Source organism: Tamandua tetradactyla, chromosome 11 (genome assembly GCF_023851605.1).
Source record: "Tamandua tetradactyla isolate mTamTet1 chromosome 11, mTamTet1.pri, whole genome shotgun sequence".
NCBI lineage: Eukaryota > Metazoa > Chordata > Mammalia > Pilosa > Myrmecophagidae > Tamandua > Tamandua tetradactyla.
Genome location: NC_135337.1, coordinates 57,854,503 through 57,880,366, shown reverse-complemented (window position 1 = coordinate 57,880,366; position 25,864 = coordinate 57,854,503). Strand labels below are relative to the sequence as shown.

The following is a 25,864-nucleotide window of genomic DNA, read 5'->3' as shown; positions in this document are numbered from 1 at the left end:
TGAAACAGGAAGCCAGGAGAGAAAGTAGCAGATGACGCCTTGCTCGCCATGTGCCCTTCTAGCCAAGAGAGAAACTGTGACTGTGTTCACTATGTGCTTTCTCACTTGAGAGAGAAACCATGAACTTCATCGGCCCTCTTGAACCAAAGTATCTTTCCCTGGATGCTTTTGATTGGACGTTTATATGGAGTTGTTGTAATTGGGACATTTTCTCAGCCTTAGAACTGTAAACTAGCAACTTATTAAATTCTCCTTTTTAAAAGCCATTCCGTTTCTGGTATATTGCATTCTGGCAACTGGCAAACTAGAACATCTGGACAAACCAGCTGGGGAGAGAATTTTCTGTAACACGGAAATTGTGTTGCTCCATCAGAGACCTTATCAAAACTTTGGCATCAACAGAGTAAAACTTTGGTGTTTTCCCATTTGCACCTCACGCTCACCTGTTGCAAACTGCTCTCCATAGTTTCCACTGTGACATGACACCACAGCTATAACTGCCTAGCCCCGCAGCACCTGCACATGCTGAAATTCCCACCTTCTCTCAATTCTCTTCTTTCTCCCCAAACTCCCATTTCTTCTTAAGACTAAGTACAGTGAGGAAAAATTAAAATAATTTAAATGTGAGTGATGTATATTCTCACCCCCTTAGGGAATACTTAAATCCAAAGAGGACATTCTCTAAATAAATCTTCCACTTTGGCTAGGAAGAGAAATTGGGAGATGGGAATAAAAGTTTTGGAAAGAATTTAAAATTAGATTGTCTGGATTTATGCAGAATAGTTTGTCTAGTTGTGAAAGTACATGCAAAGAGTCTCCAAGCCTCATTTTCTTCATCTACAAAATGGGGATGATAATAATTGTACCTGCTTCATAGAATCACTATGAAGATTAAATGAAATAATATAAAGAAGTTGCCACCATGCTTGGCACATAGTCATAGATCAACACATGTTCATTACCATTATTATTATTTGTAGGTATCAGCAACCTAAAATGAGAGAGAGATTCCTCCTTAACTCCCAGAAAGCATGAGGCTATCATGTTGTTTCACATTATAAAGGTTTTATTCTATTGTCTTCCTCCAGCACAAACCCAGTTACCTAGTAGGGGAGACAGAGGATGGTCTTGAAAGAAAAAACCTGAAAGCTCAGCCACTCTAGGGCCTCACGGAGTAGTGTCAGAGGGGCATTGCCGGCAGATGGACCTGGAATCTAACCAATTCGACCGCTTACTGTAGTGTATTCTTGAGCATGTCATCTTCTGTCTTTGACCCCAATGGATATACATTCATCCAGAAATAATATAATATAATAAATATATTATATTGTATATAATATAATAATAGAATAGAACATTATATATTAAATAATATGACATTATACAATATAATATAAATCCATGACAGGGTTTGCCATTACTTGCTAATTAGTAAATAAGCTGATTAAATATTGTTCATGGATCAGAAAGGCAATGCTCACCCACGGGGTGTGTCTTCCAGTGGTGACAGTTCAGAAAAAGTGGCAACAAGCAGTTTTGCAAATGCCTGTTTATAAACACACGCTGTCTTTTTAGGAGGAAAAGTATAAGTATAGTTCAGTCATAGTGAGACATATTGGCAAACTTGTTTTAAATTTTTTTAATACCCTTATAAATTCAATCTCAGATTTCCCATTGGATCTGAGTGAGGAGAGGTTACAGCAGCCACTAGGGTGTCACTTGTTGGTCCTGCCCAGTTCTGCTCTGCAAGAATATAAAATAACTGATTGGTGTGTCCATTTAATACAAGAAAATGGAAACTGAACAACCAGAGGAAACTTTTCCCAACACAGAAACCAATGGTGAATTTGGTGAATGTCCGACAGAAGAGATGAAAGAAGACAAGCATTTAAAAGATCTGGAAACACTGATGAGATGGTTAAACATCTCATTCTGCTTCCAAGTAAGAATGCTGGGGCAGGGATTGGAAAAGGAGGCAAGAGTGAGCGTTAAGGTTCCCCATGCAGATTACAATGCCAGTGTTTCAGTCCCAGACAGCAGTGGCCCCGAGCACACACTGAGTATCAGTGCTGATATTGAAACGTTTGAAGAAATTCTAAAGAAAATCATCCCCATCTTGGAAGAGGGCCTGCAGTTGCCATCACCCACTGCAAGCAGTAAGCTTCCCCTCAAATCTGATGCTGCGGAATGCTTAAATTACCACCACTATAAAGGAAGTGACTTTGACTGCCAGTTGAGACTGTTGATTCATCAGAGTCTAGCAGGAGGAATTATTGGGATCAAAGGTGCTAAAATCAAAGAACTTTGAGAAAACAGACAGACAATAGTCAAGATTTTCAAGGAATGCTGTCCTCATTCCACTGACAGAGAATTGGAGGAAAGCTTGATAAGGTTGCAGAGTGCATAAACATCATCCTTGATCTTATATCTGAGTCTCCCATCAAAGGACGTGCACAGCCTTATGATCCCAATTTTTATGATGAAACCTATGATTGTGATGGTTTTACAATGATGTTTGATGACTGCCTGGACGTCCTGTGGGATTTCCTCTGCGAGGAAGATGTGGTTTTGACAGAATGCTTCCTGGTCAGGGTGGGCATCTGATGCCTCCATCTAGAAGAGATTACGATGCTATGAGCCTTCCTCGAAGTCCTCCTCCTCTTCCTGGAAGAGGTGGCCGGGGTGGCAACAGAGCTCAGAATCTTCCTCTTCCACCATCACCACCACCTAGAAGAGGAGATGTAATGGCTTATGACAGAAGAGGTAGACCTGGAGACCATTATGATGACAGGGCTGGTTTCAGAGCTGATGCATCTTGGAACTCTGCAGTAGATACATGGAGTCCCTCAGGATGACAGATGGCTTATGAACCACAGGGTGGCTCTGGATATGATTATTCCTGTGCAGGGGGTCACGGCTCGTATGGTGATCTTGGTGGTCTAGGAGTACTACACAAGTAAGTATTCCCAAAGATTTGGCTGGATCTATTATTGGGAAGGATGGTCAATGATTAAACAAGTCTGTCATGAGTCATGTGTTTCAATCAAAATTGATGAAAATTTAGAAGGATCTGAAGACTGGATCAGTACCATTGCAGGAACACAGGACCAGATACGGAATTCACAGTATTTGCTGCAGAACAGTGTGAAGCAGTATACAGATGTTAGAGGAGTCTAATGAAAGATATTTTTTCTTTTTTAATAGTGTAAAGCGGCATTCTGGAAAAATTTTTCTAAGACTACTGAAGAACATAAGGAGTCCTGAATCTTTTTTTTTTTTTATCTGCTGCTGTTTAAAAAGCCAACATTGGGTGGGCGATGATGGTGCTGTGTCAGAGTTCTTGCCTGCCATGCCGAGACCCGGGTTCTATTCCTGGTGCCTGCCCATGCATTAAAAAAAAAAAAAAAGCCAACATTCCTCTGCTTCACAGGTGTTCTGCATTTGAGGTGTAGTGAAGTCTTTGCTGTTCACTAGATGGAATATTTTAGATCCTTACAAATAGGGTGGGGGTGGGGTGGGGAAAAGGGAAAACTAACATTGAAATTTTGAAACGGCAGCAGAGTGAGTGAATTTTATTTTGTGTTCATTCTTGGCGGCAAAAAAGGGATTCCCCCCACCCCATGTAATTATTGTGAATATTCTGAACACCTTGCTTTGTGGTCACTGTGACATTTGGGGTGGGGGTTGGGACAGAGAGGAAAAGTGACAGTAGTCCACCTGTCCCTGGTATCTCCTCAGACTGTGTGCAGACCATATAATGCTCTTTTGTAAGAAACGCTTCATGATTTTTAAAATGAATTCAGTGAACCTATGTTTTGGTGGTAATTATTTTTTAAACAAAAAAGTCATTTTTCAAGTATCTAAATTCTTCCACCCCACCCCTAAACCAAACACTAAGTTTGATTATCAGCTCCTCTGTTGGATATAAGTACATCTCTTCTTGGGCATAGGCAGAATACCTCGGCAAATTCAGGTTTGGTGATTTGATGGTTTGAAAGTTCATTGTTTGGGAAGATATAGATATTTCATCACATATTCATGCTTATAATAAGCTGGGGTTTTTTATGTATTTGTTTTTGTAAGTTGTTGCAACCTACTTTACAACAGTTTCACTAATCAGAATAATGCTTGGTTATGGAAGTAGCTGAATAAATTTTGATTAGATTACTTTTCACCTGGACTTCAACACGGACAGGCACCTGGGTCTCCCGAATGGCAGGTGTGAACTCTGACACTGAGCCACTGTTGCCTGCCGTGGGGGTGTTTTATTAGTTAAACTTTGTAATGTGCATATCTATTGTTTTTCCATTATATGCAAATTGAAAGAAAAAGATGCACCATTTTCTCTGTGGTATGTTGGATTATATAAGAAATGTTTGGAAACAATTTAAAACAAATTTTAAAATGAAAAGAAAGTTCCTGTTGATGTTTTCTATAGTTTCTTGGCATTTGTATTCATAGCTAAAAATTGACTTCCAAATAAATAAAACTACCATGATACTAGATTTGATGTGTGTCCAATTTGAACAATGGTTGATTGACAACTATAAAGTTTGTTTCCTCTTCTAAGGAAATACAACTATCTTAAATTATTAAAAAAAATCAATCTCAATATCTCTACTCTATCCTTGGACAGAAATGAAATATCTTATTGAAAATTTTATTTTTTAAAAAGGGTCATTGACCTGTATGTGGATGGCAGCAAATACCTTCTTTACATAACCTGCTGGGATCTGCAAGGCTCTTTGCATGCAGAGGTGTGGGTGGCCAGACTTCTGGTTCTGAGTCTTGGTGTGTGGGAAGCAAGGAGCAGAGTGGAACACATAACAGGTGCCAGATGTTTGCCTTTAATATATTTCCTTTAACATCTCTCTCCCTGTAGTGGGTGACCATTTTCTCCCTCTCCTGGAATTTCTGCAAGTCTATAAAAAGGAGTTATCTGTTCTTTTGGGGTGTTGGGAAATTAGCTTCCATTCATCCCTCTCATTCACTTCCCAGAGGGAAGGATGACTTCTCTCTTTGGTGAAGTTGGGAGAAGGGCACTGAACTATGGGCTCTGTGCCAGTTTAAAGTATTGTGTGCTCAGAAAAGCCATGTTTTAATCCTGATCCAATCTTGCGGGATCAACCATTTCTTTACATCCAGATTCAATACTGTAAGTTGGAACTTTTGATTAGATTATCTCCATGGAGATGTAGCACTCCCAATTGTGGGTGTGATCTTTTGATTAGATGGAGCTATGACTCCGCCTATTCCAGGTGGCTCTCGATCAGTTTACTGGATTCCCCTAAAAGAGAAGACATTTTGAAGAGAGTGGCGCTGACATGGATTCCGACATTGGAGAACAGAAACATGGATGTTTGGAAATGCCTGGAGTCCAACGGATGTTGCCAAGAAATATTAAGCAATCCAAAATCTGGAGAGAACCAAGGCAAGCAAGAGATGATATCCAAAAATAAATAATAGGGGGAACAAATGTTAAAATAAATTTAATTTGAAATGCTAGTGATCAATGAAAAGGAGGGGTAGGGGGTATGGTATGTATAACTTTTTTTTCTGTTTTCATTTTATTTCTTTTTCTGAATCAATGCAAATGTTCTAAGAAATGATCATGATGAATATGCAACTATGTGATGATACTGTGAATTACTGATTATATATGTAGAACAGAATGATCACATATTAAGAATGTCTGCGTTTCTTTAGTCATATTTTTAAAAAATTTTAAAAATTAATTTAAAAATTAAAAAAAAAAAGAGATGAAAGCCAGCTCTGGAGGAGCAAAATGAGGAACCCCCACAGGAACAGAGGCTGAAATCAATGGAGCCCAGGTACAAGGGACCAGCGGATGCCAGCCATGTGACTACCCAGCTGACAGAGATGTTGAAGACTCATCTGCCTTCCTTGAGTTAACATTTTTGTAGGCTTAGAACTGTAAACTTGTTACTTATTAAATTCCCTTTTAAAAAAAGCCATTCCAGTTCTGGTATATTACATTCTGGCAGCTTGTAAACTAATACAGGCTCTTTGTTGAGCTGGTTGTGCACAGGATGGAGATTTTGTTTTCACTGCTTCTACTTCCCTACAGAAAGAACTGGAGTCTTACCAATGTCTGGAGACCATTGAATTTCTTCCTGCTTTCCAAAATTCATTCCTACAAGGCAGAATGAGAATCCCTGTGTGCCTATGCATCAAAACTGATGTCCTCTTGTGGAACTCCAGAATTGGAGTAGAGTTGGGCCATTTTTAAAGTCATTTTGTTGCAGGTCCAGTGCATTTGTCAGCAAAGCTGCTATTTTTATTTCTATCTGACTGAACATACAGGTATTTCTCAATTTGTTCAGAACCAGAGAAGCCCTACTACTCAAAAAGCTGGAAGTGTCCTTGCAAATGACATAGCTCAAGCCCCTTATTTTGGAGATAAGAAGTTGAGAACTGTATGCTCCTCCTTCTGGCCCACCATCTCTTCTCTGAAGCCACCTAACTCCTGGCAACAAAATGAAGAGTGGCTGCAAGGCTGCTAGATTGTTTGGCCTGATCCTGCTGCTTTAGACCCTGAATGAATCCTGCCAGGGCTGGAGGATCCTGCCTTACATTGGTGCCTCACTGTGTCTCTGTTTTCTCCATGTAGACCTCTTGCCTCAGATTGTTCTGGGCCTATTGTTTTCCCATACTTAGGAGCACACATGTCTACGTTCTCCTACGCATTGATCAGAACCCTTTGCTTTGCTGGGCACCCTATTATTATACTATTATCAGTGTCCTGGGATATGTTCCTGTTCTGGACCTGTCCCTGTGGATTAGAATCTGCATATAGGTCTCCTGTCTCCTTGTCCTGTGCTCTTTCTGTCCACACCAGGGTGGATACTCACTGTAAACTGTAGGGCTGGACTGTTCTTATTATCAGACTCTATTAAATAGAAGAATAGCTTTATCTCATCGTGTGATTCAGAAATGGTTGCTAGGGAAACCAGTGGGGATGTGTTTAATTTGTAATCTTGAAATTGCCATAAATTAGTAGTGATGCATGCTCTAGCCTCAAAAGCATTGGGACTGAGCTGAATACCAAGCAGATGAAGAGAAAAATAACAGGTTGGCTCCCATTGTGATCAACTCACACTCCTTATATAAAGTATTTTTTCATTGCATTGCCAAAAAGCTAAAGGGATTAAAGAGGGAGTCAAAGGAAATACCACAGTGCCCTTCTAATGGACCAGGAAAACTGGAAAGACAGAATAATATAGGCCCTCTCTTCTTCTCAATTCAGGTAGTCCTAGCAGTGATTAAGGGGGGTGCTTTAGAAATGGAGAGGGATAAGAGGAACACCTGAGAGGATTTTTTTATTTTAAAATAGATTCAGAATTGTAAAAGTATTGTTCTTAGGGGCTGTTAATTTCGTACTGGAGAATTAAGCTACTTGCAAATTTTCATCATCTGGCAAAACCAGTAGGAACATATGTCAAATTTAGATGAGGACACAGCATCATCTGCATTCAGATGGTCACCCGCACTCTTCTTGAACATTTCCATTGATGAAGAACTCACTCTTTCGAAGGCAGCCCATTTCATAGTAAAACAGCCCTGATTCTTAGGAAATCTGCCTTGTAGCAAACTGAAAAAGGGTAGGGCACTTCCCTTCCTCAGTGGGGTTGACTGGTTGAGCTCACAGAGGCTGGTTTATAGGCCTAAGAACAACCTCTGCCATATTTGCCCACTACTGGGCAAGACACACTGGTTCTGGGGCACAAGACTGTTCAGAAAGTTGAGAAGTCTCACTTTCAGGCAGAGAAAGCAGTGGTCAGGAAAGAGTTCAACATTACTTGATGTAGCATTTGGTTAAGAATGAAGGGAATTGACTGTGTTTCTCAAGTTGCAATGCTCATCCATTGCAATGAAACAAAATGAAAATGCAGTCCTTATTACCCAGGATAAATATTCATATGGAATTCTTCCTTATACAATAAGGTTTTGAGAAGCATCACCATCTGAATGGATGGATAATGACTCAGTGCTCCAGATGTAGCCATGTGTGCTAAATCTAGTGGGGTCATTGTGTTCTCATTTGAGAGCACCATACATAGCTGCGTCAGTGCAGCTGAATATCACATTAGCTCCTGAGAGTTATATCTCAGGGATGACTCATACAGGACTTTATAATCAGTGAAAGCCCCCAGGCTATTTTGTTCAGAAAGTTCAACAAAAAGTCTTTGTTGGAGCAACATCACATGGCATCCAACCCCAGTTCTGTTGAGATTATGAATGTCCGGGGTCTCTTCTAGCACCTTGCCTGCTTTTGCTGTTCAGGAGAACACGTCCAGCATTGTGAATTCAGGATTGCACTCTCCGGCTTTGGGCTCAGGCACCTTTCAAGGTCTGCCAAGCCTGTGGATAGTTAATTTCACCTGTATGAGCTCAGCCTCACCAGCTTTTATTTGTGCAGAACAGCACGTTTAATGAAGGGAAATGTCTAATCTACCCTTTGTTTTCTGCTTTCTAATTCCTTAACAGAAAAGTTAAAGGAAAGCCAGGAGTCAAAAAGTACAGCTCTCTTTCTCATTTGTTGAAGCATCATAATCAGTTTATCTGACAATATACTACCCTGGTAAGAGGTAATAAAAATTATGGATTTTGGAACAAGACTTCCAGCCTGAGTGTTTATATTTCGTATACTCCTTTTACTTTTGTTAGTTATGCTAGTTATTGTGCTACTTAATTGTTTTAAGTAATGAATGAAGAGTTCTTTGGTCTATAAAACTGGAGATGTTTACTAAATTTTCAGTCAGTTCGGTCACTCTTATAGAAAGTCTAGCTTTATATGTGACAAAGCCACAACCAAGGTTCACTCCATTGTGGAAAAGGAAGCCAGAAAGAAATGCATGGTCATGAACTGCACCTTTGCGAATTCAAAAGTCTGAAACTATGACAGAAGTCATTGTAGGATGTCTTTGACTATACAGGGACTCCAAATCCCAGATGAAAAGGGAATCCTAGCTTTCCCTTGGAACTCTACTCAAGATTTCATAGGAAACTAGCTGCCATGTAAAACTGGGGAAATACATAAAGGATTATTTCTTGGTGTGGGTGTGTGTATAAGTAACTTCAGCCTGTTAGAAAGGGAGTCAGAACACGTTTGAACTTGGAAGAAGGGGTAGAAAGACAGGAATTGGTTCTATCCCATAAGCTGCATCTGTGGGAAAAATATCAGTATTATACACCTAAAATCAGAAGAGAGGACAGAGACATTTCAGTAGGAAAGAGGCAAAAGGAAGCAATGCTGTTGACCCCAGTAGGAGGAGCATGGACTTTGGTTGAGGGTACAAGAGGTAAGAGAAGAGAAAAGATAGTAATATATATCATTTTTCTACTTATTTTATTGAGACTAATGATCTTAAATGTAACACTGGCCACTACAACCAAAGTTTTAATATGGAAAGCCACGTACATGGCTCTGCAGTTACAGAATTCCTTGGTGCAGAATTTTGATTGGGGAGAATTCCAGCTAAAAACCACAATAGTGGAAAGTGGTCAACCAAGATGAGAGCATTCGATACTCCTGAGTGCCATTCCCCCACTGAATCTTTTGAACAACTAGCAAAAACTGGCAAACCCATCTTCCTAAAACTCCAGAAAGCAGTTAGAAGGTTGCAGTAACTGGGTGAATGCTGAATCAAGAAAATGCACTTTAAAAATTGGAGGAGAAGATTCTGGCACCCTTCGTGGTCCCTCCCACACTGCTTCCTGGCATGTTGAAGAGCCAACCTGCATCCCATTGTGGATTCCTTGCCCTGTTCCAGAGGGAGAAGAGTAACCCCTGCGTGCATCCTGGGGTTCCAGAAAATGCCATGTAGGCAGAAGCAGGTTGCAGACAGCTAAAGCAGCATGGGGAAAGAAAAACAACAAAACAAACAAACAAGAAACTCTTAAATCCAAGTGGCTTGGGGCAAAGAATTATCTGTTTTAAACAATATACTAGAATAATCAGGAGGGGTGGAAAGTCCATTTCATAGAGAGGAGAGGGGCCATCCAAATTCCAATATATGTGGGAATTCCAAAGATGGTGAGCAAACACAAGCTTAGGAAAAGACTCAAGCTCAGAAAAAAATGGAGAAGACCTAGCTTTCCGCAGTCATTACAGGCAGGTCCCCTGATCTTCTGAAGGAGAGCAGCCAGGGCAGAACCAATTTGCAAAGACTGTGAAAGTGTTTTTTTTTTTTTTTTTGCATCGATTTGTTTTTGCTAGCTCCTGGCACTCAAATTCATAGAGTCAGAAACTAGAATAAGAAGGTACCAGGGGTGGGGGTGGGGGGTGGTAGGGAATGGGGAGTTAATGCCTAATTGGTAGATAGTTTCTATTTGGGGTGATGGAAACATTTTGCTAATGGATGGTGGGGATGGCAGCACAACATTGTGAGTATAATTAACAGCAGTTATATATTTGTATATGTTTAAAAGGAGATTTTTAAGGTATAAACACATACACACATATAGGTTACTAAAGTTAAAAAATGACAGGACTTTCCCGGTGCCTGCCCATGCAAAAAAAAAAAAAAAAAAAATCCACAGGACTGCACAACACGGCGAACCCTAATGTAAATGGAATATGTTAACAGCGTATTTATAATAACATCATTTCATCAATTGCAACAAAGGTACCTCACTAACACAAAATTTAATAATAGGGAAATGTGTGTGTGAGGGGTGTGTATGGGAGTTTTGCATTTTCTGCGTTATTTTTTCTGTAAATATAAACCTTCTTTAATAAAAAGAAAAGAAAAAACCCACAATAGACATTCCCATAGCAATGCTCTGTATTTAAAATGCAGAGACATCAATAATGTATACACTCTTAAGTGGTTTATTAAAAGGCACTTAGAACTCACTCATAAAGAGATAAATACGTGTACCACAGCCTGTCCTAATGGCCAAAGTGGGTGAGTCAGTGGTAAGTGTTCTCAGAGAAATGCCAGGTGTGGGCGAGCAGGGATCCGTCATTGAGCCCTTCAGGGAGCTCTTGAAAGTGGGTCTGGAACACAGTGTCCCTCAGGGTTTCTTAGTGTCTGTGTGAGCTTACACTGCAGTGCGAGGCCACTCCAGCTTAGCTGTCACCATACGGGGGCTTGGAGGATAAAAACAACATAAAAACCCTTGCCTGGTATCCTGCAGCTCTGAAACACCCCAAGGTAAGGGCAGGGGAATTGTACTGTGACTTGATTTCACCTAGGAGACAAACCAATCAAGACTCCATTCCAGAAACTTGTCCCTCAGTGGATCCAGGAATCTGCCATCAGCTGTGTAGCAGTGCCAGGCATTTCCCTACGAAAGCTCAGGGGTTCTCATGTACATTAGGATTCTGCTGGCTCACTGCCTACGTGGGAAATGTGCATGGCTGATTTGTTTTGCTACCTTTGGATGCTCGCCTGCATGGCAGGTCCCAGGACCAGAGATGCTCAGTGTCCTGCGATACTTGGTCAGTTCCTCAAAGTCAGTATGATTTTCATTGGAAAACACTGTGCTTTGGACATTGTCAAAAGGCTAGTTCCCCTAAAAGCAGTAGGTGTGGCTCTAAGTTGCTTTTAGTAATGTGTACAGTAAAATGATTGAATCCCAATCTTTTCTGCTTTAAATTCAAACAGATCTTAAATTCAAAAAATATTGATCAGCATAAAGAAATGATCAAATAATCCACAATCCCACTATTTAGGTACAGTAATTACTAATATTCTGGCTTCTGTCTTCCCATTCTGTTTTGAAAATGGGACAAAATGATGCAGGCAACATATTTTAATCAGCTATTTACATTTAATACATTGCGAATAATCTTTATTCTTCCTACATATTTTCTTCTATACATCAGTTTTAGTTGCAGCCTAATATTCCATCTTGTGGATCTGCCATTGTTGGGCTATCCTTTACTGGTGATCAGTTAGGTTTTGTCCATCATTTTGTTGTTGTCACTGTTAACATGTTGAAGTAATCTGTATTTTCTTCAGAAAAGCCTTTTTATTGCCAGTGAGAAAAAGGATATTTGACAGCTGAGAGGGTGAGAGGGTAGATGGAGTGCAAAGAGTTTAAGATCTACAATGAGGATTACAGTCCAGTCCCATCCCTACCATAGGCGTGTAAACCTTAAGCCCGACAGTTCAACCTCTCTGGGCCTCAGATTCCTCACCCACAATGGGAGAAAAATAACTCTTACCGGGTGGGCCGCGGTGGCTCAGCAGGCAGACTTCTCGCCTGCCACGCCGTGAGACCCAGGTTCGATTCCTGGTGCCTGCCCAAGCAGAAAAATAAATAAATAAATAATGCTTACCTAGTGTAATTGATTGCACAGGGGATTAGAGAGATCATCTATGTGTGAGTACTTTAAAATTGTAGTTTACTAATAGGGAAAAATAAATATTATCTAGCATTTACCGCAAGCCTCTTATATGCCAGACACTTCCCAAAACTTTCTATACTGTATCTCATTTCATCCACATGGCAATCCTATAAAATAGGATCTATTACAATCCATATTTTACAAAAATGAGACATGGCTGCAAATTTTCACAGCATAGCCACACCTCTGGAAGCAGCAGAGGGACTCAGACCCTCGGCCCAGGCTTGGAGGTGAGGGAGGGCAGAGGATTGCACGCTTACATTTTTGCAATAAGCTATGGCCAGAATTGTCTTCCAGGTGTGCTTGTTTCCCCGTGGAATGAGCTGAAACATTGGCTGGAGGCAATTCTGAGCCCGAGAATGTGCCTACAAGCCCCCTTACAGCCTAGGTTAAGAGGGGAATTTGGGGGCTCTTGAAAACAAGTGTGATAATCCTTATATACCCATAACACTTTGCATTTTTCCATGCTCTTTCCTGTCTGTTCTCTAATTTAGTCCTGACAATAGCTCTATGAGGTGGGTGAAGTACATGTCTTATAAGAAAGGGAAAAGTGGCACAGAGCAGCTTGTCAAATGTCACACAATATATTGGAACAGAAAAAAAGCGAACTCAAGACTCCTGACCCCAAACCACTTGAAAAGGACATACCCCCAGCTTGTTGGAAAAAGGTCTGCTCTTTGAAGTAAAACAGACTTGGCTTGAAATCCTGGCTTTTCCACTTAATAGCTGCGCAGCTTTGGTCACGCCGTTTCTCGGATTCTGAGTTCCTTCATCTTTTAAAAGGGATCATAAAAGGGGATAAGAATGCTTATTTCCTGGGATTGTCTAGTGGACCAAATGAGGTAATGGAGTATATTAAAAATGCCCACCACTGCTGTCTCACCATCACCACTTGGCCCTCGATGTTCTGGGATCGACCCGGGAGCCCCCTCCTTCTCCACGGACGCTGAGTGATGGGAGTGGCCAATTCACTCACAGAGCAGCCAGTTGACTTGGAGGGAACACACAATCTGAGGAACTGAGTCACTCAGATTCTTCCTCTTTGGGGAGTTTTCCCTTGGAACTGATTATTTTTTAAACTAACTTACATTTAAATAGCAGCATTGAATTAATTTAAATTTAAATCCTGGCTACTCTATTGAACAGCTCAGGACTATGGATTTATTCTCTGGAGAAGGTGCCACAGAGGTCGAAGAGTTGGGAAAAGTTTGGGAGACTTTCTTATCATGGGAAAAATGAGCACATCAAAGGTGTTGTGAGGTCAGTGAAAGGACCAAATAAATATGAAGGAAATGAATGGTAATGCTTGGAGTTTCTCAAGCTCTGGTTGGGAAGCGAAGATGACTGTGGAGTCCAGATCGTTTTTGTCCTCTATTTCTAACCCAATAGTCCAATGTTAGTAGGCTACAATAAAGAAGTATTGAAGAGCACATAGTCCCACAGAAGGACTGTGGAGAACTAGAAACTATAAAGTGCTTCCTAATGTAAAAGAAATATGAACTGTGTGGTGGCTTGAAGCTGTATGGACCACAGAAAAATCACGTTGTTAAAGCTAATCCATTCCTGTGAATTTAAACCTTTTGTAAGTAGGACCTTTTGACTAGGTTACTTCAGGTAAGATGTGGCCTGGGGTGGGTCTTAATCCTCTTACTGGGGTCCTTTATAAGAAGAAAATTCTGGAAGCCAGAAGCTAAAAGCAATGAAACCTGAAAAAGAAGAGAGAGACCAGCAAATGCCACCATGCACCTTGCCAGGGGATAGAGGAGTCGAGATTCACTGGCAGCCAGTCTTTTGGGAGATGTTTTGATTTGGACGTTTCTCAAAACTTACAACTTAATAAATGCTCATTGTTAAATACTGACTCATTTCATGGTATCTGCATCTTGGTCCCCTAGCAGACTAGAACAACCTGCTAAAATCTAATTTTAATTTTATTCCTGGGCTTGCAAGAAGTAATGCACTATATTTTCACTCCCCCTACACCCCTCCCCACCCTGCCAAAGAGCTGAAAACACAGCAATGAGTATAAATATGGTGAAAAGCAAGATTGCTGTACTGGCAAATACTAATATTAAAACTACAATCAAAAGCTAAGTAACAAGGTGAGGAGATTAAGCGATCTTAGAAGGGGGATAAAGTTTTCATAGGTAGCTAGCACCCTCTGGCGTTCAGCAAAAGGAAATGCAATTCTTCTCTGGAAAAAAGCATTGTTAATTTGGGTTCCTAGGATTTCCGCAGAATAAGCAGCTCTAAAAAAATATATAACTAAACATACAAGAAAGCAAATCGCTATGAGCAAGGGGAGAAGAAACAAAATAAAACAGATTTAGACCTTCAAGGATTTTAAGTAGTGGAATAGTCATGTAGAATGTGAAATAACTATATATGAAATCCTTAGAGAAATAGAATATGAAGTCACAGAAATAAACTGCAATGGCTGTCAAAAAATGAAATGGTAGATCTGTAAAAAGTATTAAATATAACTTTATGAATGAAAAATGTTATTAATTAACATAAAACTCAGTGGGTGGGTGTGCTGGTTTGAAAGGATATATGCCCCCTAAGAAAAACCATGTTTTAATATAAATCCCATTTCATAAAGGTAGAATAATCTCTATTCAATACTGTATGTTCGAAACTGTAATAAGATCATCTCCCTGGATGATGTGATTTAGTCAAAAATGGTTGTTAAACTGGATTAGGGGACGACATGTCTCCACCCATTTGGGAGGGTCTTGATTGGTTTATTGGAGTCCTGTAAAAGGGGAAATATTTTGGAGAATGAGAGATTCAGAGAGAGCAACACTACAAAGCAGAGAGTCCACCAGCCTGCGACCTTTGGAGATGAAGAAGGAAGATGCCTCCCTGGGAGCTTCATGAAACCAGAAGCCAGGAGAGAAAACTAGCAGACGCCGCCGCCATGTTCGCCACATGCCTTCTCACTTGAGAGAGAAACCCTGAACTTTATCGGCCTTCTTGAACCAAGGTATCTTTTCCGGATGCCTTAAATTGAACATTTCTATAGACTTGTTGTAATTGGGACATTTTCTCGGCCCTAGGACTGTAAACTAGCACCTCATTAAATTCCCACTTTTTAAAAGCCGTTCCGTTTCTGGTATATTGCATTCCAGCAGCTAGCAAACTAGAACAGTGGGTTAAACAGCAGAAGACAGAATTAGTGAAGCAGAAAATAGAGTTGAAGGAATTAAACAGAATGCAACACAGTGAGAAAAGATGATCAATAAAAAATAAATATTAATAAATAATGACTTTATATTATTATAGAATCCTGGTAAGGCTAGTGGATTGAACACATGCATCTATTTTTACTCCCTCCCTCAAATCTATTAAAACTACAGTTAAGAGATTTTTAAATGGCTTAAACCCACAGGGATGGGCAGAATATGAGAAGAGACAATAGCAACAAACTTTTGGAAAAGGGGAAACAGATGAACAAATGATAATGAACTCATCAGAGCTAAGAAAGCCAAATTCCAAATTGACAGTGGGAAAATCATTGAACCAACCCAATTTGCTTGCTAAAATAAACCCAAAAAAAAAGCTGAAGAAGGGGCATAAGAGAGAAAAAAAAACATATTTTAATGTAATGGAAAACAAAGATATAATAGATAGGATCTACTGAGCCAAAAGTTATTTGAAAATACTATTGGACGGGCCACGGTGGCTCAGCAGGCAAGAATGCTCGCCTGCCATGCCAGAGGACCCGGTTTCGATTCCTGGTGCCTGCCCATGTGAAAAAAGAAAAGAAAATACTATTGAAAATAGTTCCATCTCTGGCAAGATTGAGAAAAAAAGAGAAGACATGAACATGCATTGGTAATAAACAAAAGGACATACCTACAGATGGACAAAACAAAAGATAGTAACTGAATACTGTGAACTATTTTATGTCTGTACATGAAAACTTAGAAGAAATGGGAAAAAATTCTAGAAGAATAATATTTTAAAAAGTGATTAAGAAAATCAGAATCACCTTATACACCATTAAATAAATTAAAACAGTAGCCAAAATCTTTCTAGAAAGAAAATAAACAGCTCAGATGTTTCATCAGCATATAATTATCTCCTAGATGGAAGCATAAATGTCCAAGAAAAGTCAAGATATTCTGGAGACAAATAGGAAGAAGGAATTTGCCTTACTGGGTCGCAAGTCTTACTAAAATACTACAGTAATTAAAACAGTATGGTTTTGAGGTCAGGATAGTCAAATCGATTAATGGAAAGCCCAGAAACAGACTACAGATAAACTGTAAGGTGTTAAATGAAGGAAGTGACAATTTAGATTATGGGTGAAAGGATGAACTATTTAATAAATGATGCTGGATCATTGGCTATTCACATAGGAAATAATGAAATAAGATTTCTACTTCTCATCGTATATAAAAATATGTCTTCATTTAGATTATAGTGGTGAAAAAATAAGTAAATTCCTGACAAACTCTTAAATTTAAAAGGCAAAACTTTAAAACTGTTAGGATAAATTTAGAACACCTTTATAACCTTGGGGTAGGAAAAGATTTCTTTAAAAAGACGCTAAGAATAACAACCAAAAGAGAAAATATTGATAAATCAACTACAGTAATATCATCAAAAGATACCATAAAGAGGGCAGGCCATGGTGGCTCAGCAGGCAGAGTTCTCGCCTGCCATGCAGAGATGCAGGTTCGATTTCCAGTGCCTGCCTGAGCGAAAAAAAAAAGAGATGCCATAAAGGCAGTGACAAGACAACCCCCCAAAGATATTTGTAACAGATATAACTAAAAAAAAAAAATATATATATATATACAGATTATATTAGTAAAAATTCTACAAGTCAATTAAATCAATTAGGACAACCCAACCAAAAATGGCTATAATGACTAATAGATATTTCACAGAAGAGGAAACACAGATGGCAGATAAACATATGAAAATATGTGTAATCCCACTAGCAATCAAGGAAAACCAAGACCAATCAAATACTATTTTACACACACTAGTTTGGAAAAATTAAGACAATACCAAGGGTTTATGAGAATGTGGATTAATGGGAACTTTTAAACAACGTCTGTGACAATGGAATATATACAATCACTTTGTAAAATAGCTTGGTACTATATTGCAAAGTGGAAAACTTGCAACCTCTATGACCTATCAATTCCACTCTTAAATTTATACCTAGAGAAACTTTTGCACATGGCCATTGGGAGACATGTACCAGAATGAGAAAACAAATAAAAAAGCTACGTGTGTCAACACGTATGAATCTTACAAGCCCAGAACTGAATGATAAGAGTGTAGGTCATATAAAGCATGATCTTTTCCTAATGCTCAACACAAGCAAAGTGAAACAATATGTTATTTAAACTTCATGCATATGTGGAAAAATACATAAATGAAGCAAAGGAGCAGTAAAGAACCAAACTCAGAAGAGGATCCCCTGGGGCAGAGGCAGGAACCATTTCAGGAAGGAATTCAGAACCAGATAAAAAAGCTATAGCTACTATTTTGATTCTTAAGTGACATAGTGGATTTTTATTACTGATTTAATAACACATAGACATTGCACATGTACTCTATCTTAAAATTATACAATAACATTTTTAAAGATAAGGCAGGCTGGAGGAATAAAAATAAAAGTTACCTATTTTTAGCTAATTAAAAATGCAAGGGTCCCAGGGATCTATCCAATTACTCCTTCTGCGTTATATTTCTAGAGAACACAGCACACCAGTCCGCAGCCCAGGGACTGGCTGGGAGCTGGGTGGGCGCCCAGGGTAGCACGGGCTCCCGATGGTGGCACGAGGTGGAGCCACAGCAACCAGCCTTGGCCAGAGGCTTCCGCAGCAGGGGCAATGCCACCACCTTATCCTTAGCCAACTCCTAGAGGCCTGTTTGCCATCCTCACCGTAAGCAGTGTCACCGAGCCGGGAGAGGGCATGGTTCAACACAGTGACTGTCATGAAGGTAAATAACATGGCGAGTCATTACCTTCCCCAGAGAGAGTTGTGTGTCCGATGCCGGTCCAGCCCAGTGGAGAAGTCAGGACACAGCAGGACCATGTGGGGCCTTGGAGACCAGCCAGTTGCCCTGTTCATCTGTGCTCATTTGCCCTATGCCTAAAGAGGCTAAACGGAGGGTTATGGACCAAAGTCAGTGAAATGAACCTTCTCTTTACTTCCCATTTCAACTTTGAGATGGGGGACCATGGATGACCTTCAATCATTTGACTCTGGTGATCGCTCATCAGCCACGATCTGTGGTCTTAATTCAGACACCTAGTGAGTGATTAAGGCTGGAGGAGAGAAGCACCATTTGGTGATGAGTTGCAGAAGCTGGTGAAAAGTGGTAAAGCGTGGCCGAACTGGGTGCTAGCTCTCGTTTTGCTTCTCTCTAGCCATATGAGCCTGGACAAGTCCCTGGGGCCCAAAAGGGAGGGCTCAGGTCTCATTTTGGGATGATGTAGTCTTCCTGGAGGGCATTTGAATCATGTAGGGAGGATTTTTGGGTCATCACAATGACTGGGGGACCCTGTTAGCCTTTAAGCAAGAGTCGGGGTACTTGCTATTCTTCAATGTGCTGGACCATCCCACCCAAATGCTTGGTGAGCCTATTGAGAAACTCTAGCCTTAAGAGTCCTTTCTCCCCATCGTCAGTATAAGGGATGTTCACTGCCCAACAGGAAAGCCTGAGGGATATTTTATGATGTGCATAGGTATCTGCCCAAACCAAAGGCACGTGGCTCCTGATCCTAATTTTGGGACATTTAGGGCTATGAAAGCTCTATTCTCACTCATTTCCTGTTTGGGAGCTGAGCTGCCCGTGCAGATTTGGTGGAACTTGGTTGAGGTGGATAATTATGGACCATTTGTTTGCTAATTCTGTCAGCCAAAGGGAGCAGAAAACTGGCTTGCTCCGGTTCCAATTGCATCCTCAGACAAATGGTGTGTTCTGAGCTTTGTCATCCTGTGCAGAGCTCAGCAGTGCCCTCCTTGGGAGACTCTGGAAATGTACATGACTGGCTGCTCGGAGAAAATGACTTGGCCATAAAGGAGAAAATGCCACTGCCAGCCTTTGCAGGTACCTTTGTGAACACTAGAGAAAGGAGCCCCTTCTAGAAAGAGGCAGCCCTATGCCAGGGTACACAGCTTGGTGAGAGGAGTGAGAACCAGATTTCAGTCCTCATTTATTCCCCTGGCCAGGCATTCTTGTGCAGTGCACAGGCTGTACAACCATACCTAGTGGCCGGAACCTCTCACTCCCAACCAATCCAGTGACCCTTTCTTGGCTTCTCTCAGGAGCCTGCCTCTCTGTGACTATCCCTTGGCGACCTGAATCCAACAACACATTGTGTGGGCCCTCCCTACCTCCTGAGTTCTGGTTCAAAAGAAACGGGCCTGGAACACTTACAGGGTGTCCAGTCCCCTTGGCCTCCTGACATTCAGGATTTTTACACTGCAGTTCTAATTTCTTTTTCTATCACTACACCCCAAAATAGTCCACTATTTTAGGTGGGCTACTTTAGTCAACGCCTCACAGACAAAGCTTGTGAAATTCCATTTCCTCCCTCTCTCACACTCTTTCCTTATCTTGTCTATCCAAATTCTTCAAGGCTCAGCTCGTTTCTGCTCTTCTGGGAAGTCCTCTTGGATCATCCCAGATCAGAAGTCACTGGAAGGCACTCATTATACCTCCCTCTGGTAACTGGCTGCATGGCTCATGTATTGAGCATCTTGTTCTCTAGCAAGATTATAAGTTACTTGGAGACAAGAACCTAATTTAAGAAGACTTAGCTCTTATGCTCCCCTACTTCAGCAGTCATCATGATAACAAGCAGCTTCTCTTTCTGATCTCTAACACCTCAACTAATCAACACATGAAACCAACCAACCAACCTTTAAAGACCAAGGAACTTAACTTCGTGCCTGGATTGGCAATGAGGGCACTGAGACAAGGCTGGGGCCAAATCTGTGAACCTGATTTAGTAAGTTGCACTTGAACTTAGCCTGGAATGCATTGATCCATCTTAAAGAAAGCGTTTCATTCTGGAGACACTGGCCTGCTCGTGGCTCATACACCTGAGTGTCATGGCGGGAAGTCCTCTCTCTCCCTCGGCCACTCTGGCTCTCTCAAATCCTGAGTCTTCCAGTTTCCCATGACAATAAAATCAGCCATATCTCTATAGGTGGAGCGCTTACACATAAGTTGGTTGAGTCAGATTCTTGAGTTTAAGAAAAGAGGTGCTTTGGATAGGTTTTAAAACCCTTGATGATTTTGCAGAAGCTCTGCACCAGCTAAAGAACTGAAATCCATCAGGACTCAGCACAGCAAATATTTCTAAACATGCCTGGGAAAGGGCATCTTCATTGAGTTTCCCTAGTAAGGCATTCATTCCCCAGGCAATTACTGAACACCTCTGTGTTCCCAGGCAGAGTTTTATGCTCTGGCCATACAGCTGGGAACAAAATATACAGAAATCCTTGCCCTGTGAGCTTCCACTCTAGCTAGTTGCACAGTTCACTTTTCACAAGAGACATTCCATTGGATGCCACAGGAGCTTGCTGGGAGAAAGGGGGCTGCACAGCTATCAGAAATAACTCCTCAAACCTTACTGTTCAAAATGTAGTCTGTAAGCAGCAGAATCACCTCAAGGCATGATAGAAATTAAGTGTCTCAGGCTCTTCCCCAGAACTTCCTAATCAGAAAGGGCATTTTCACAAGGTCCCCTGAACAGTGTGCCGGTGAAGGTTTAAGAGGCATACAACATCAAGTCCCATGAGATGCCCCACAAATAAATGGGAGCAGAACGGTCAGATAAGTTTGAGAAAGAGCATGGCCTGTACCTCCTCAGCATGTTAAACAGGGAGCAGTCTCCCAGAAAAGAAACTTGTTAAAAATTCCAGCACTCATCAAACTTACTTGACAGCCCAGCAATGGTAAACACTCAAAGGACTAGTGTCTTTTGAAACTGTAATTCACAGACTCAACTATTTTTGGTTTCAACTATCCTGAAAAGAATGAGTCCACGATGTGATTGCTGACTCTTTCACTGAGGCACAAATTTGGATTGTGCCGTTGCCAGGCTGGGGCTGTGGGCAAGACTCCCAGCTCTAGAAGGAGCTGGTCAGGGGGGTGGTGGGGACCCAGGGGAGACATCGTTATGTGGCTGGGTTGGTCTCTCCTTATCACTGAGTCTGTGGAAATACTTATGGAGTAATAAAGAACACAGACTCTCAATGAGAAATAGCCATCACTTGAGAGATAAGTCTTTACTTTGATTTGAATTGTTGGTTAACTTGTGGTGTGAGGATGTACACAGGAAATACGTGTCATCTGGAGAAAGTCAGGAGCCCATATAAGCATATCTGAGAAGGTTCTGGACTCTATCTTACTCCACTGGTATCAAGGATCTATGATGGCGGAGGTGGTGGTGATAGCTAACATTTAGTGAGATTTTATTTCATGTAAGGCATTACACTAAGGGCTTCATGTGTAATAACTTATATATTCCTTACAATGATGTTATGAAATTAGTAGTGTAATCCCCATTTTAAAGATGAGGAAATGGAAGCACAGAGAAGTGAGGGAACTTGTCCAAGGTCACAGAGCTGGTTCTTCATATATTCCTTTTATGCTGAATGAAATTTCTGAAGATCTAGGTGACAGGTGGAGACTAACCCAGCCCAATGATGCAGTGGCCCCTGGATTCCCACCATCCCACATCCAGCTCCAACTCCACCCCCTACTCCTACCCCCTCCCACCCCCCAGAGCTGAGAGTCTTGCCCAGAGCCCCAGCCTGGCAGTGGGCATGATTCAAATATGTGCCTCAGTAAAACTGTCAACCATCACTCCATGGGCACATTCCTTTGGGAATAGTTCAAACCAAAAAAGTTGAATATCCTTTGGGAGAATGTTATGTCCCTGATTTGGGGGTGCCACTTCAGGTGTGAGGCAGTTCTAAGTGCTCAGAGGTAGGCAGGATGACCTCAGTGGTGGGCCTGGGGCTGTGAGGGGAAGACTGGTTTGCTCCAGAGCAGTCCTAGAAAGTGGGGCATTGTGCTGGAGTGCAAGTCAGATGACACTTGGACAGGGCAGGCCTACCCTGGTCCCAGCACTGCTCACATCAGCTGCATAGCCTCTAGCAACTTCCCTTGAGCCTCAGTGCCTTCTCTTTAGTTGTGGGATGACTATACCTCCTACTGAGGCTGCTCAGAGGTCCTCACCTGGCTGGCGTGTGTGGCAGTCCTGGGCACCTCAATTTTAACTCACTGTCCACTGCCTGGGAGAGATTCAGGAGCCCAGGTCCTTTCTGGGCTCCCTTGGGGAGTGGCTGCTCTGCACTGGCATATCCACATCACACAAGAGCTGGCCTAAGACACCTCTCATCAGAGGTCTGCTGCCTCCCTAACAAACAGGACAGAACCCCAATGGTGAGGCTAGAGCCCTGGTGTGGTTGGACAAAACCCAGGGATAAATTATCCCTCCTTCTTGGGATGAAACTTAGAGCTCTGCTATTCCTAACTGGACAGCCCCTCATGTCTGGAGATGACTGGTTCAGTTTATGAGGTTCCTTCATTTTGGGGGATTGTATAGTGTGGCAGTAAGCGGTCAGCCAGGCTGTGTGACTTTGAGTGACCCAGGACAAGTGCCTGACCCCTCTAAGATTCAGCATGCTCACCTGTAACTGGTGTTAATAAAAGCACCTGTGTCCTGGGATTTTGTGAGGATAGGTTACCACCCTGCAACATGGCACATAATTGGTGCTAAGAAAAGAGTAGTTATTGCTATCGTTATTTTATTGTTATTTTTATTTGGACATTGGTTAACAAGAGTGATGTGATGGTTAAGCTCAGGTGTCAACTTGGCCAGCTTATGGTGTCCAGTTGTTTGGTCAAGCACGCACACTAGCCTGATTGCTATTGTGAGGGCATTTCATGGATGTAACTCATCAGTAAATTGTTTGCATCTGTGGCTGATTGCGTCTACAATCAACTGAGGAGATTGCCTTCAACAATGAGGAGAGGCTCATCCAATCAGTTGAAGACCTTAAAAGGAGAACTGATGATTTCAGCAGTGAGAGGGAGGGTTTCCATCTCTACTTCAACTAGCCAACTTTTCCTGGGGAATTCATAGAAAATTTTCTTCCGAGTTCCCAGCTTGCAGCCTGCCCTGTGGACTTTGGACTTGCCTATCTTCACAGGTGAGTGAGCCAATTCCTATTTTCAAAAAAAAATTCATGATATTCACATTATGTACATCCCATTAGTTCTGTTTCCCTAGAGAACCCTGACAGATACAAGGGGCATCTGGGCTCAGATCATGCATAACGAATACTTTTTTAACTTGCCTTTCAAAAACATCAACAAAATTGATGGTATTTTGAAAAAAATGAAATGGAAAAAGTGGTTTCTTCCCTCTCTGTAAAGCTGATATTTTTGTATGAGTTTGCTCAGACATAATAATAATTTTAAAAAGCACATAAGAATCAGGGGCTTCTAAAAAACATAATAATCCTCCTCCTGTATATCGTGACTCTTCTGCTCCCTCCTCCAGGAGCCGGCGCTGGCGTTTGGGTACAGCCCTCCTGGAGGGGGGCAGGTCAGTCGATACCACTCACCCTCTGGGGTTGACCTGAGCTTCCTGCTGCACTTGCTCCTTTGGTTTCATCATTAACTTCCAGGTTTACTCCTTGTCTTTTAGAGGCGGAACTGGACAGACCCCAAGACCACAAGGAAGGGCCTCAAGCCCTGCAGCTGGGCAGAGATTCAGCCCTCCTGTGGTTTCGTTGCCCCCACCCCCCCATCTGAAGGCCGGGAGGGTTGGGGGAGAGGACAGGGACAACTGTTAGAGCTCTGCTGTAAGCACGTACTTCCCTTGTCTTAATCTCATGGGTGAGTTTTGTGGCTGAGATCCATGCATGGCTGAGCCAAGAGTGAAGAGTCTGTTTTTTTTTGCCTTTCATCTACGATGTCCCCTAATAATGCAGCTGTCTAGACAATGTTTGGGGCAGGAAGAGAGATGTGTCTGTGACAGCATTCCAGCAAAAGGTGGGATATGGAGGGGTAAGCCAAACTCTGCTCAGCTACTTCCTAGCTATGTGACCCAGAGGAAATCATTCCACCTCTCTGTGCTTCAACTTCCTTCTATGTAAATGGAAAAAATGATAGGACATACCTCAGAGGCCTGATCTAAGGATTAAATGAGTTGATAAATGTAAAGCGATTAATCTGCCTGGCACGTAGCAGACTTAAATGCTAAGATATTATTGCTGCTGTTACTGAATCAAGTCCAACAAATGTATGAATCTGTTTTTGTTTCTGGTGCATTTCGAGAAACTAGGACGGTACCTGGCACTTAGAGGTGTTCCATAAATTTCTGTTGGGTGAATGAATATTACTATTAAAATCAGACGGAACAGTCTTTTGTTATGCTGCCATTGTTTATTTTGGCCAGCAGAGGGCAGCAAATAGCTATGACAAGCCCGTTGTGGGTGAGCGTGGTTTTAAATAAGTCCTTTCCAAGGCTAACAGAACTGTCCCACCTGAGCCCAGCCGCTCCAGGCTCTGTATCTGGCCTCTATCCACGCCCATTCCTCTTTGCACATTCCTCTTTGCAGGCAGAAACTCCAGCTTACAACCAATCTTGGTTCAGTTCTTTGCACAAGCCCAACTTATTTTCTGTGTCCTCCCGTCCTCTCTCCATCCCTCCGTCTCTCCCCACTTCCCATGTCTCCCTTCCCCCTTTCCTCCTCTCTGTCTCTTTCTGATTATCTGTGTCTATTTCCCTCCCCCACATATTCTCTCCTCTGCATCAGGCAATTATACTGCACACATAAATTTTATCTGCACAACTTCAGCTTCTACTCTAAACCATAAAGTCTGGAGTATTCTTATACAGCCTTCTTCCCGCTGGGTGAGTGCTGCCCAGTGCAGTGTGGGAAAAAGAGCATCGAGTTTGATCGGAGCAGACCAGAGGGGCACTGAAACTTGGCCAAGGGTTCGTGGGAATTGGCTGAAGATAGAGCAGTAACCGAGATCAGGGCTCTGTCCATCACACCAGGTGGTCACTCACTCTCTCTTATATCCCCAAAGGAGGCTCAGATGGCCCCTATTTACTGATTCAGTCCATGTGGCCACCAGCTCCTGGGCCCCCGATGCCTTCCCCTGGGCTCTGGCACAGCAGAGCAGATCGCACCCCAGAGCAGCTCCCTGGGGACGGCGGACAGGCCCCCACCGCTGCCTGGGTGTTCCTCTGCTCACTCTGTCCTTGCCCACGACTCGTGCATTGCCTCCATGAGCCAGTACAGGTGCGTCTTCCCAGGATGGTGCATTTCTCTGGCACTGAAGGGCCCATACTGGCAAACCAAAGGTGAGTTCCTTGGGAGCCCTCGGGGTGCAGAATCTTGGGTGCTCTACTTGTTGGCAGCCTCCAACACGGGTGACAGGCTGGGAATGCTGCCCACCCGTGCCAGCCTCACAGCAGCT

General features: G+C 42.0%; 1 pseudogene; it reads left to right on the top strand.

The window, feature by feature from the left end:
* The first annotated feature begins 1,792 nt into the window (after positions 1 to 1,792).
* Positions 1,793 to 25,363, top strand: LOC143649134 (heterogeneous nuclear ribonucleoprotein K-like; annotated as a pseudogene).
* The last annotated feature ends 501 nt before the right edge of the window (positions 25,364 to 25,864 follow it).